The 14,444-nt window shown below is 32.8% G+C and overlaps 1 protein-coding gene across 3 annotated transcripts in view; it reads right to left on the bottom strand.

The window, feature by feature from the left end:
• LOC114333243 (plexin-A4) overlaps positions 1-14,444 on the bottom strand; it is a 933,823-nt gene that overhangs the window by 560,027 nt on the left and 359,352 nt on the right. The window contains exon 1 of one of the 3 annotated variants that reach the window (XM_050663390.1): positions 6,070-6,300. The exons of the other annotated variants lie outside the window; for them this stretch is intronic. The gene's annotated coding sequence lies outside the window, so the exon portion shown is untranslated. Of the gene's footprint in view, positions 1-6,069; positions 6,301-14,444 lie in introns of those variants that run through there. 3 annotated transcript variants of the gene reach the window in all.

Here is a 14,444-nt window from a genome sequence, read left to right as displayed (position 1 = left end):
GGTACGCAAATCGGATAATTATCCGCCGATTGGCAACACTGTTCTAATCTTTATGTGAAGGTGAGACGTTCCGCATCTTCGTCCCATTGTAAATTTTTGGCAAAATTGGTAATTTGTTATTTAATTTATTTTGTCTACTACCGTGTTAAAAATGCAATTTTTAGCACTCCATAGGAGCGTTAAAAATGCTACTTTAAAGCACTAGTGCTTTAAAATTTTTAAGGCACTGCAGTTAAAAGTGAATTGTCAAATTGTGAAACGTCAAAATATTTATATTTCATTTATTAACATTAATATTAATAGAACAACTTGCGCAATTTCAAAAAGGTGGTTTAAAAAGTTTTTTAAAATGTAATTTAAACTGTATTATTGCATTTTTAACACGTTTTTTGTAGAAAAAACAAGTTTATGTAACGATATAATAATTTCGCTAAGAATTTTTAGACATTCTTCTCAAGTGTAGACAACCAGTTCTACCTTTTACGGGTCATAGGTTTTATGGTTTCAGCAATTAACAAAAATATATTTGATAAATTTATAACGTTTGTAGAAAAAATATTGTATGATATACGTGTTAAGAAGTACATTTTTAAGGCACTCATGTGAATTGTAGAATTCGCTTTGATCATTCTGCAAACTTTCACATGCATGCCTTAAAATTGTACTTTTAACACTTATATCATAAATAACTATTATTTTCAACTTTTATGTATTAAACATTATTGACACTAAGCCAGTATTTATAAATTTCAACTAACATACATATGTAATTAGTTTTATAACCATATATAATAACCGTTATTTTTTGTTATTAATAATTTGACAAAAAATGCAAAAACATATTAAGTATTTCACAGATTTATTAAAAATAACATCACAAAAAACTTATTTGGAAAATATTACAAAATGTGTATAGAAATATAAAATTACAAAATATTTTTCCTAAATTTATATGAATATTACTTTGACAAATTCTAATCTATTTATTTTACATCCTCTTAATTCTAACATTTTTTCATTTAGAAAAATTTATTTTTGCTGTACTTTCCGCAACAATTTTGGTGTTGAAACAAAATTAATTTTAATGTAGGTATTTATTTTAAATTGTAAAATTATATCAATAAAATTATTAATGCTAGGTGTATAACCATTATTGATGTATAACCATCAATTATTGATAGTGAAGGTTTGCCCTTTTGACTGACACTTATCGTTGATTCCATTACTTCGGATGTTATGACTTAAACACAAAATTGATCTTGGAATCAACGAACTGACAAGCTTGAAATAGACAAACTGACTGTTGCAAGAACTAATGAACTTTTCAAGTATTTATACAGCATTTAGCCAATTAATACAATATACAAAAGAGAATACAAACAAACATAATATACCTATTTTAGTTTACCTATTTAGTACCCATTTAAATTATGATTTGGCAACATTGTGTCATTATACAGAGATTAGATAGAAAAAATATCAGCCTAAATGATTAACGAAACGGAGTCATTTCGATTGTAGGTACCTGGGAGGCATTTCATGTATGAAAATATTTACCTGAAAAAGTGGGAGGAATTTCGATAACGCCGGTACATACTATATACACTGACGCACACACACAAACACCACATTATAACAAAACCGTGTTCAGAACAACGCACAGAAACAGCATACTTTCAAACGTATTGTTCACTGAATCTTAATGCTAATTCATGTTCTAGTGAGGATCACATCTGTTAAGATTTCATAAAAAATATTTTCAAATGTCACTAACAAAAACCTAATAAAAATGTTTAGAACTTCAGAATTGTGTTTGCATGAAACGCTTGACAAGTTTATTCATGTTTTTAAACAAATACAACAACAGGAAGTCATAAAAGATGTGTTAAGTATTACATTGTATAAACGTATTACTCACCGATATCTATTAATACAACAAACAATCGTAATTTTAACAAAAGAATAGTAAATACGAACAAATTCAGTGGTAAAAATACAGAGATCAACTCTCAATACTTCAATAATAGGGCTTTTCATCGATTGTCATTTGTTTCGAGCTTCTGTCATGTGTCACATAATATTAATATATCTACGGCATACGTCTTTGGTTTCTATCATTGGTATGTGCCAATAACGTATGACGTAGATATATTAATATTATGTGGCACATGACAGAAGCTCGAAACAAATGACTGTGAATGAAAAGCCCTATAGGCCAGGGTAATTAGACAAAAATATACCCTGTTCGTGACACTTCAACAGCCAGGGTACTGAAGCGTTTTTTCGAAAGGTAATACTTATAAGAAAAAATTGTAACTATTTCCTGCGTAGGATCTGGCGGCCATTTTTCCCTTTTTTTTTCAAATTAATGGAAAACACTAAGCATTATGGTTTTCTTAGTACATACAGACATCTTCGAGAGAATGGAAAAAGCTTTAAAACGGCTTATTACAATGGCCGCGAATTCTGGATAGATGGCGCTATAATCGGAAAAACTATTTATCGTGATACCATGGGTAATTTATATTATAGAAATTGTTTAATATCTATAGAAACACACTCTCAAATGAAAAATCAAAAAACACAAGTTGAATATCTTTCAAAATCCTATCGAATGCGAATGCCAACAAACACGACACGGTGTCATTCGATAGGTTTTTGAAAAATACTAAACACGTGTTTTTTAGTTTTTCATTTGGAAGTGTATTTCTCGAGACAGACTATTTCTATATTATTCTATTTCTATAGAATAGAAAACACGTCTCGAATAAAAGTTGTTTACTTTTACGTAAGGAATCCAAATCTGCAATAAAAACTGGGATAAAAACTGGGCAATAAAAACTGGGCAATAAAACCATTTACGATTTTAAATTGAGCCCCACCCCACCTCCAGGGGTTGCAGTAGGGGGTCGTATTTGGTGTCATTCGATAGATTTTTAAAAATTACTGAACAGGTATTTTTCAGTTCTTCGATCCGATTTTCATTTTAGCCAATCGGCCCCCCCTCTTAACGATTCTGGATCCGCCGCTGCACACACACACACAAACACCACATTATAACAAAAACATGTTCACAACAAGGCACAGAAACAACATACTTTCAAACGTATTGTTCGCTGAATCTTAACCCTTTTGTTTAGTTAGAGTTTAGAATCTTTAAGGTAACTGAGAATTCATGTTCTAGTGAGGATTCTGTTAAGATTTCATAAAAAATATTTTCAAATGTCACTAACGAAAACATAATAAAAATGTTTTGAACTTCAGAATTGTGTTTGCATGGAACACTTGACAAGTTTATTCCAGTGGCGGCTCGTGATTTTTACAATAGGGGAGGCTATACCTAACTGTAAAATATCTAGACAAATTTGCGCTAGCAAAAAAATGCGCCAAAAAAATGTAATTTAAGGCCCCATTTTTTGACCATTTTTTATTTACATTTCATAATATCATCCTAATTCATAATTTCATGATATCATACTATTTTAAAAATAGTCTAATTGTAAAAGTTTAATACCAAAGTTTGTGTCGTTTATTTGTTAACAATTCCATCTATGTATTTGTAAATAGATACCTCGCATATCAAAATAAATACAGATTTGAAGTTTTGCAGTCCATACATAATGAAGCTTCAAATTTTTTAAGATACTCAACTGAATTTTTTTAATTCTAAACGCGGCCTACTGCGAATTCAAAAACACCATAAATTACCGATATTTTGCTTTGAGTTAGAGATATCGGAAAAAGTTATTTGAGCAAGTTGTTCCAAATATTATTATAACCCCACATACCAAATTTCATAACAAAATTCGCACTTTTAGATTTTTTATTATTTTCAGTCAGGATCCTAAAATTCGTTGTCCCGAGACGCACGCAACCACGCAACGGAGCCGAGAAGCTATTCTGCCTCCCTTGGTATATCTCCGGGCAGCGTGTGATGGCACCGTAGATGCCACTGTTAGGAGACCGGGTCTCCTTAATCGCCTACTGCGCTGCACGGAGCATTAGCAACGGAGACTGTTGGGCTTCTCGGCTCCGTGCTCCGTTCATGCATCTCGGGATAACCCAGGGTCCTGTCTACAATAATATGTAATAAAACTGAGACGCGATCATGCGTTCTAATGCTAATGCTCCGTACGTATGGATAATTAGTGATAATATGGAATTTACACGTTGTATAATAGTGAGAATGATTGTTGTTTTCGCGATTCATGATAAACAAAACAGTGTAGAGTGTGTAAAAAATTTATGGGGAGGCTGTGCCTCCCTTGCCTCCTCTGACGAGCCGCCACTGGTTTATTCATGTTTCTAAACAAATACAACAACAGAAAGTCATAAAAGATGTGTAAAGTATTACATTGTGTAAACGTATTAGTCAGCAATACCTATCTATTGATACAAACAATCGTAATTTTAACAAAAGAAATAGTAAATATGAACAAATTCGTGGTTAAAATAAAGAGAACAACTCTTAAATACTTCAGTATCATTGGAATGGAAATAATGCATATTCAACATGTAATAAAATAAAGAATACCATAAAATTGGCATGTGCTGTACCTTTAACACAACAACAATTATTGTTACATGCCATGAAAACTGAGTAGTATATTTGGAAAATAAAGAAATTTCAAGAAGCAAGAAAATGCCCAACCATATTTCATTTGTTTCCAGAAGAATTGTGTTTGCATGTAACAATTTTGACAAATTTATTCATGTTTCTAAACAAACACAACAACAGGAAGTCATAAAAGATGTGTAAAACATTACATTGTGTAACATGTGCTTTAACACAACAACAATTATTGTTACATGCCATGAAAACTCAGTAGTATTTGGAAAATAAAGAAATTCCAAGAACAGGAAAAGACCCAACCATATTTCATTTGTTTCCAGAAGAATTATTGTGTTTGCATGTAACAATTGACAAGTTTATTCATGTTTCTAAATAAATACAACAGGAAGTCATAAAAGATGTGTAAAACATTACATTGTGTAAATAACATGTAACACAACAACAATTAATTATTGTTACATGCCATGAAAAATGAAAACTGGGTATTATTTGGAAGGAAAGACCCAATCATATTTTATTTGTTTCCAGAAGAATTATTGTGTTTGCATGTAACAATTGACAAGTTTATTCATGTTTCTAAACAAATACAACAACAGAAAGCCATAAAAGATGTGTACAACATTACATCGTGTAACATGTGCTTTAACACAACAATTATTGTTACATGCCATGAAAACTGAGTAGTATATTTGGAAAATAAAGAAATTCCAAAAGGCATGAAAATGCCCAACCATATGTCATTTGTTTCCAGAAGAATTGTGTTTGTATGTAACAATTAATTGACAAGTTTATTCATGTTTCTAAACAAATACAACAACAGGAAGCCATAAAAGATGTGTAAAACATTACATTGTGTAACATGTGCTTTAAACCAACAACAATTATTATTGTTACATGCCATGAAAACTGAGTAGTATATTTGGAGAAAATAAAGAAATTCCAAGAAGCAATAAAAGGCCCAACCGTATTTCATTTGTTTCCAGAAAAATTGTGTTTTCATGGAACACTTGACAAGTTTATTCATGTTTCTAAACAAATACAACAACAGGAAGTCTTGAAAGATGTGTAAAACGTTACATTGTGTAAACATATTAGTCAGCGATTGCTATTAATACAAACAATGATAATTTTAACAAAAGAATAGTAAATATGAACAAATTAGGTGTATCATCTCTTAACACCTCAGTATCATTGAATTGGAAATAATACATACATAAATATATTCACATCTAATACAATAAAGCATACCAAAAAATTGGCATGTCCTTCATTCACAACAACAAGACTATAGAGAAAGTAAAATTGTATTAATTATTGTTACATGCCACGAAAAACCGAGAAGTATATTTGGAAAATAAAGAAATTCCAAGCAGAAAGAAAATGCCTATCCATATTTCATACGTTTCCAGATGTTCAAAATCCAAAAGAAATTTATTGTAGATAAAAAATTGAAAAATATAAACAAATAGCATAAAACATATTAAAATTACGCTTACCAAATATTTTATACACAGTTTTTTACATTTTGGCTATCTTAAACATGTACTGTACACTGACACATACACAAACACCACATTATTACAAAAACATGTTCACAACAACACACAGAAACAACATACTTTCAAACGTATTGTTCACTGAATCTCAACCGTTTTGTTTAGAATCTTTTGGGTAACTGAGAATGGGAATTCGCGTTCGAGTGAGGTCGACCGGTATACGTTTATGACCTACGTTCTCCAAGCTCCCGGAGCGACATGGAAGAGAACAGCAGACAAGTGGACTAGTCATTGCGCACGCAGTGTTGCCGGCGATCGGGTATTTCGTGGGTTTGCACTCAAGCCGAAAACACTCTCCATATTTTAATGGGATCGGGATTTTTTGTACAGTCGAACCCGCTTATTAGAATACCTTTTAAAGGAATATCCCGGTATATGGAATAGAAATTTGAGGTCCCAAAACGTTTTTACTAGCCACATATGATCGGTTATTAGAATATCCCTGTTATAGGAATACTTTTGCTTGGCACGAAGGCTATTCCAATAAGCGGGTTCGACTGTATTAGTAAATGCATTAGAGGCCGGCATCTGCTGAAAACAAAATAGTTAAGTCCTTATTTTGTTAAGGGGTAAATGATTTAACGACAAGCCATTACTCGTTCCTTCGTTGCTGAATGGTTTCACCGTTTTAAAATTGCGTTGCATTACCACTAGAACGGTTAAGTATATCGATTTGTTTTCGTTTATAAAAACTTTCTAAATCAGTTGAATCATTAGCATTAGAGACTTGCCGTTTCAGTTTCATGTCTTTTAATCAAATCATAATTAGATACAAATTTCACTATATTATACAAATATCAATTTTTTGAAGTGAATATTTCTTATCGCTCGGTGCGGGTTTTAGACGGGACTAAAATCGTATTTGGCGCCATTCGAAAAATCGAGACGCTTGTGGTAACCTTGCGATTTACCATAATATTATTATAGCTCTGGAAAAGGCTGGAGATGCCCGAATAGACAACAGAGGAAATATTTTTAATAAATCATCCCAAATTTTGGCATATGCAGATGATGTGGACCTAGTTGCCCGCACGACACGCAAACTAGAAGAAATGTATACCACCTTCTCAAATGACTCAAAAAACATGGGCCTACAAATAAACGAGGAGAAAAATAAGATCATGGCATCAACACAACACCCAACAATAGAGCCAGAAACATCGGTTACCAATTCACTGTTGATAACTCTACCTTTGAAGTGGTGGACAAATTCACATACTTCAACATCTACGCAAACAAATGCTATGTTGGACTGAGTAGACATATGAGAAGCAGAAACTTAAGCCAAAAAACAAAAATTTACATACAAAACCCTTATACAACCAGTGTTGACACATGGATCGGAGACATGGACCATCTCCAAGGCAGATGAAAACCTTCTGCTTATATTTGAACGAAGGAGCCTGAAAGGAATATTCGGTGGCATCTGTGAAAATTGTGTTTGGAGGAGGTACAAGTACGAGGTATACGACATAAATATAAACAGATATTTGGTGGTAAAGACGTAGTATCTCTAAGAATAGGAAGACTAAGATGGGCAGGACATCTAGCAAGATCACAGCAGAACAACCCTCCTAGAAGAATCCTTATGTCACAACCTGTGGGAAGTAAAACTAGGGGTAGGCCAAAACTCAGATGGAAGGATGGTGTAGATGAGGATGGGAGAAAATTAGGCGCAGTAAACTGGCAACGGTTGGCAATGGATAGGACTGACTGGCGTAATAGTCCAGAGCGAATCTGTTTTGAGATGGACGTTGAGAGGTGACTCTAATTTTTTTGCAGAAATAGCTTGGAATTAACCCATATAATAATAATTGACTTATCCTCCCACTCAAAAAGGTCCGGAACATTGTTTAAACAATCAAAATGTCAAAAGATGAAGGAAAATTCGATTTTTTTCTTCGTTTTTTTTATTATAACTTTAAAAGTATTCACTTCCAAGAAAAATTGCACTAAAATAAAAATTGCGTAATTAAATTTCCTACAATATAAGATTGGTTAAAATTTTTTAAAATTGTTACACTTGTTGCAAAATAGCAATAATTGCGAAAAAAAAACAAGTATTTCACCCAGAAAAACTTTATGATACCTATGATAAAACAATACTGTAAATTTAGTTAAGATCGGTTCAGTAGATTTTGCAAAATAAATTTTGCAATCCAGCTTTCGCAAAAAAAATTCATTTTTTCAAAATGTTGCAGGACTGAAAATAAAGCAGTTAGGATAGTTGACATTTTTTTTAGAAATAGAAGAATACTGTACCTTTCATTTGCAGTTTGCAAAATTAAAATCGGTTAACTACCACGGCGTCATGAATTTTTTTAAATAAACATTAATTTTTGGTGCTACGCGCAGGACAGCTGTGTTCGATTCACACAAGTTGATTTCCACCAAAAATTTTTCCAATATTAATCTAACATATTATTTTCTTACTCTATATTTTGTTGTATGTTCATATTTTAATTCCACAAAAATCAAACTAATTTGATTATTGTTTGTGAAGAAATGTTTAAACAATTACATATGTTTAAAAATAATACACTTTTATTTTCTAAGTTAAAATATATGAACAAAGAAAGTTTTTGCTAAAAAATGGGTAATTTCAAAGGACAGAGTATGTTTTTATTTTGCAATAAACAAATTTATTTATTTATTTCGAAATGTACTGAAAATTAAAATTTATCAATCATTTTCAAAGGTCATTGGAATGCCAAATCAGAGCGAACGTATCCGCTGTCCTGGGCGTTGCACCAAAAATTAATGTTTATTAAAAAAAATCCTGACGCCGCGGCGCGCCGTGGTAGTTAAACGATTTTAATTTTGTAAATTGCAAATGAAAGGTACAGTAATATTTTATATGCAAAAAAATTCAATTTGCTGTCTGCTTTATTTTAAGTGCAGCAACATTTTGAAAAAATGAATTTTTTTTTGCGAAAGCTAGATTGCAAAATTTATTATGCAAAACCTATTAAACCGATCTTAATTAAATTTACAGTATTGTTTTATCATAGTTAGTTTAGTTTTTCTGGGTGAAATATGAAGGTCCTAAGTGGAGCGTAAATGGTTGAAAAACGTAAAATTCGAATACTTGTTTTTTTATGGTTTTTTAGAAATTATTGCTATTTTGCAACAAGGGTGACAATTTTTAAACTTTTCAGTTAATCCCATATTGTACGATTAATTACGCAACTTTTATGTCGGTACAACTTTTCTCGAAAATTAATACTTTTAAAGTTATAATTAAAAAACCAAGAAAAAAATCGAATTTCTTCTTCATTTTTTGATATTTTGATTATTTAAACAATGTTCCGGACCTCTTTAAGTGGGAAGATAACTCAATTATTATTAAGTGAGTTATTTTCAAGCAATTTCTGCAAAAAAATATGAGTCACCTCTCAACATCCAAATGTACTAATATTTTTACAGATGCGCCCTGGTCTATAATAGACTTGGGAAGGTCGAGGCTCTTTCATAGGGCTGGTAGCACCATTGATGATTATACCATAATATACATATCTTTACGCTTATTGTAACTTTTTTAGTAAACTTGGGTTTTTCAAGTATAGACCCGAATTTTAAATTATTAACTGCGTTTGGGGTGGTTTCTTCAGCCCTATAGGGGTGATTTGTTAAATTTTTTCAAAAAATATAGTTTGGCACATGATTTTATACTACAACTAAATAAAAGATTCCGAATTTTTTATTCATGACTGGCTTCGGGGCGGTTTCAACAAAAATTCTCTAAATTATACCTACAAAATTCTAAAAAATTATACAAAATTAAATAAAATAAATCGAATAGAATCGAATCTAATCGAATTGAATCGAATCAAATATAATCGAATCTATAAGAAGTATTCACTTCTGTCAGCACTCCGCAAGTCCCACACTATTTTTTTTAACTCCAGGCGGGTTATTTTATTGGCCTTTATCCATTTGCCTTGCGCCACTAGAGTTATAGATATCTACAAAATTTGGACTCTCCAACAATGAGTTTATTCCAGAATTCATTGTTTTCTTTGAAAGTGTTCCAACAAAATAAAAATCGTTCAAGCGCATGGTCAGCTTTAAAACGTTTCTTTTTCCTTAATATACGTAACGATAATTATTCTAAATATCCCAATTTATTGTAGCTAAATAATTTAATAAAAAGTCTCCGAATTCTTCTTGTCTTCTTCTTCCTCATTTAAGTAATTATGCTTGTTCATTGGCGGATTGATACCTCTATGAAAGGTTGTCACTCCATCTTTTGCGCAGTCGCCGATACTTCTAACGATTGGTGATTTATCTCTTAATATTTTGACCACACGTGTCTCCCCCATTCTGCTTATGTGGTTATTCTTCTATTCTATTTTTTTCTATTGATTGGCCATTCGTTAATTCGTTTATATGCTGTACATTAGACTTTCTTCTAATGTCTTCAATCCTCTTTCGATCTTTCAGCGTATTTCCTGTAATTCTTCTCAGTACTCTCCTTTCTGCCGTTTCTAGTAGTTTTTGTTTTGTGGCTGTACCGGGTCTTGTTTCTGATGCATATAGTCTAAGAGCTAGTGAACCCTCCGACTAACGGTCTTCCTGTAAGGCAAGAAATTTGTATGGTGATAATTCATAGCACACCAAGGCTAAAAACCATGACCTGGCAGGCATCAGCCCTGCACGTGTATCTACCAGGTGAATCGAAAAGTGCATAGCTTAGGGCAAAAATTAACTTTCTCCTGTAAAGTTTAAATTTAAATATGTGTTTGAGTCATTTAGAAGAAATGTGTACAATGACAGGCGAATCTGAACAGCATAAGACCTTGCCAGGCGAGGGGAAAGATTAGGGGTTTTTCCTAAAATTATTTTTTTTGCATCGAACAAAGTTTTTTTAGGTTTTTTTGAATCATTCTAAGCAGAAAAGGTCTTTAGTGATTTTTCTCTTAAGTTAATAGTTTTGTTATATAAGCGATTAAAAATTTTGAAAATTGCGAAAACGGCCATTTTTAACCATAAATCGGACATTTTACTAAAAATTTCAATGTTGCCAAGGTAGGTAGATATTCTTTAAACATTGATTGATGAAATCCCGAAGAGTTTTTTGCAATACAATATCGAAAACCCCTTTGTTTTTTAATTGCTAATCAAGCGGGCGCGACACCGTAATATAAGTGAGGACGTTTAAGTTTGCATAAATTAATTATCTCGAAAATGGGCTAATTTGAAGAAAAATCCTCAGACAGGTCGATTTTTATTCTTAAATTAGGACTTTTTGGCATATGTATATATAATTCTAGTGACGTCATCTGGGCGTGATGACGTAATCGATGATTTTTTTAAATGAGAGTAGGGTTGTGTGATAGCTCATTTGAAAGGTTATTTAATTTTCTATTCAGTAATGTAATCATTAACATAATTATTTATACAGTCCGGTTCTGGCATTGTTTAGAACAGTAGCATCGAAGTTACACTCGTAATAAATTGGCTATTTTTAGCGAAAACAAAGTCATTTAATTAAAGTGATTAACACCAGTGTTTAAGTGAACAAACAGGCTTCTGATTACCTAAGTAAGTTCTGAAAATTAATCGACTATTTAATTAATTTCCGTATATTGTCCATTTTTACGATAAGGATATACCATTTATTTACATCTATATTTTATTTAATTCGAGAACAAAAACAAGTCCTGATAAGAACTGTCGCTGACAGGGCAAACGCCAAAATACAGAGGCGGCTCCAGAATTATTCGAAATAAAGAAAAGTGAGAAAGAAGCAAGGTAAGCTAGCTCTCGTACGGGTTGGGGCTGGATTGAGCAGGTCTTTAACACGAACTGTACGGGAGACGCGGAACTTGTGGAAACTCTCACTAAGAAGAAATGGAGGAATTTATAAAGGAACTGCGGGAAAAACTAGATAGAATGGAAGATAGAGGAATGAGAATAGAAGAAAAATTAGATGGGATCCAAAGTGAGCTGGAACAACTAAAAAATACGAATCAGGAACTTAAAAATGAAAATGAACTTCTCAAACAAGAGCTGCATCAACATAAAAATAGAATAGAACAAATAGAAAGGGATATGAAGAGAAAAAACCTGATAATACACGGCATTGAAGAAACAAGCGATGAGGACACACAAATACTGGTAAACAAAGTACAAGACATCATCAACAAAATGGAAATACCTTGCAAAGCCAACCAAGAGGTCACAGAAATTAGAAGAATAGGAGACAAAACTAGAAATCCTGAAAGACCAGTCCTGGTAGAGCTAAGAAGTGGGAATACAAGAACGGAAATTCTTAAAGCTTCATGGAAATTAAAAGGCTCGAAATGGTTTGTTAACGAAGACTATCCAAAAACCGTAATCGAACAACGCAAAACACTTATAAAACACATGAAAGAGGCAAGGATGAAAGGGTACAACGCAAAGATAAAATATAATAAGTTAATAATTAACGGAGACGAGTACGATATAGACCAGGTCAAAAGATGGAACAGCGATTCCGAAGATTTGAGAGATGATAATATGACAGAAACTACAAAGAATAAAACTGGAACGAGAACAGTGAGTGAAAGATCACCAAACGGAGACACAGAACTAGATCCAAGAGAAAAAATAAAGAAAGTAAACGAAAATCAAACATTAAAAAACTAGAATTGGAACGGAAACACATTATGACGACAATGGCACGAAAAATGGACAAGGCAATGATACAAAAGGATATGAGAACAAGCAAGATTAGCAAAAAGAAAGAAAGAAAGGGTAATACAAAAAAGAAAAAAAGAGAGGGAGGTGTTATAAGAATAGCGTCATGGAATATAAGAACATTACTTAGAGCAGGAAAACTGGAAGAAATTACATCAGTTCTGATACAGTATAAGGTGGAAATAGCAGCACTGCAGGAAATTAGATGGAAAGGGAAAGGACAAATAGATCAACAGAATAGTACCTTCATATACTCAGGGGAAGAAAAGCAAGGACAACATGGGGTAGGATTCATAGTAATTGGAAATATGAGAGACAAAATAATGGAAGTAAGACTAATAAACAAAAGAATAGCTTACCTAAGGATTGAAGCTAAACAGGCAAACATATCCCTACTAAATGTTTATGCACCGACAGAAAATGCGAAAGAGGAGGAAAAAGATCATTTCTACGACACTATGGAAGAAGAGCTAGAAAAAATACCAAAAGAAGATGTGATATTAATATTGGGCGATTTTAATGCACAAATAGGAAAGGAGGATTATATACAGCAAATAGCAGGCAAACATACAATACATGAGAAAACGAATGACAACGGGCACAGAATATGCAATATGGCGACAGGAAATAATATGTCTATCAGCAGTACAATGTTCAAGCATCAAAGAAAACACAAAGTCACATGGGTTTCTCCAGACCAAAAAACAGAGTCACAAATAGACCACATATTAATATCGAAAAGAAGACAATCAAGTATAATGGATGTGAGAAGCTACAGAGGTGCATGCGGAGACTCAGACCATTTCCTGGTGGTAGCAAAGCTGAGACAAAAGATGAAAGTAATGAGAAGGCAGAAAGAGAGGAACAAGAGGTGGAATATCGAAAAATTGAAGGAAGCAAAAGAGATACAAAAGTATGAACATGAAATAGGTAAAAGAATTGCCGCACTGAATAAGGAAAGAGATGATGTCGAAGAAATATGGGGTGATATTAAAAAAGCAATTAACCACACGGCTGAGACTACATTAGGGACGAAGCAAATTACAAGAAAGAAGGACTGGTTCAATACAGAATGTAAAGAAGCAGTTGAAGAAAAAGTAAAAGCACGAAATCAGTGGATGCGGACTCACAAAAATGAACATAGAGACATGTACGAGCAAAAAAGAAAGGCAAGCAACAAAGTAATAAGAGAACAAAAGAGAAAATTCATGGATAGTCAGTTGGAGGAAATTGAGGCGGAAAGTAAGACTCAGAACACCAAGAAATTCTACACAAAAATCAGAGAACAGAACAGAGGTTTCAAACCAAAAGTAAATGGAGTTAAAAATAAACAAGGGCAAATAGTAACACAAGATCAACCATATATGAAAGTCTGGATGGAACACTTCAAGGAGTTACTGGCAGAAAATGAAACAGAAGAGATTACAGAAATGGAGGAAGAGTGGGAAAATAATGGAATGAAGGAGCCAACACTCGAAGAAGTAATTGAAATAATTAAAGATAACAAAAACGGAAGAGCACCCGGAAAAGATAACATAAACAGCGAACTCATAAAACTAGGAGGGAAACCGTTGCATAGGGAAATACACAAACTGATAGTAAACATCTGGAAAGAAGAAAAAATGCCAAAAGAA

The sequence above is a fragment of the Diabrotica virgifera genome, chromosome 10, assembly GCF_917563875.1.
Source record: "Diabrotica virgifera virgifera chromosome 10, PGI_DIABVI_V3a".
Classification (NCBI taxonomy): domain Eukaryota; kingdom Metazoa; phylum Arthropoda; class Insecta; order Coleoptera; family Chrysomelidae; genus Diabrotica; species Diabrotica virgifera.
The sequence above is the reverse complement of the archived record's forward strand: the minus strand, read 5'-3'. Positions and strand labels throughout refer to the sequence as shown.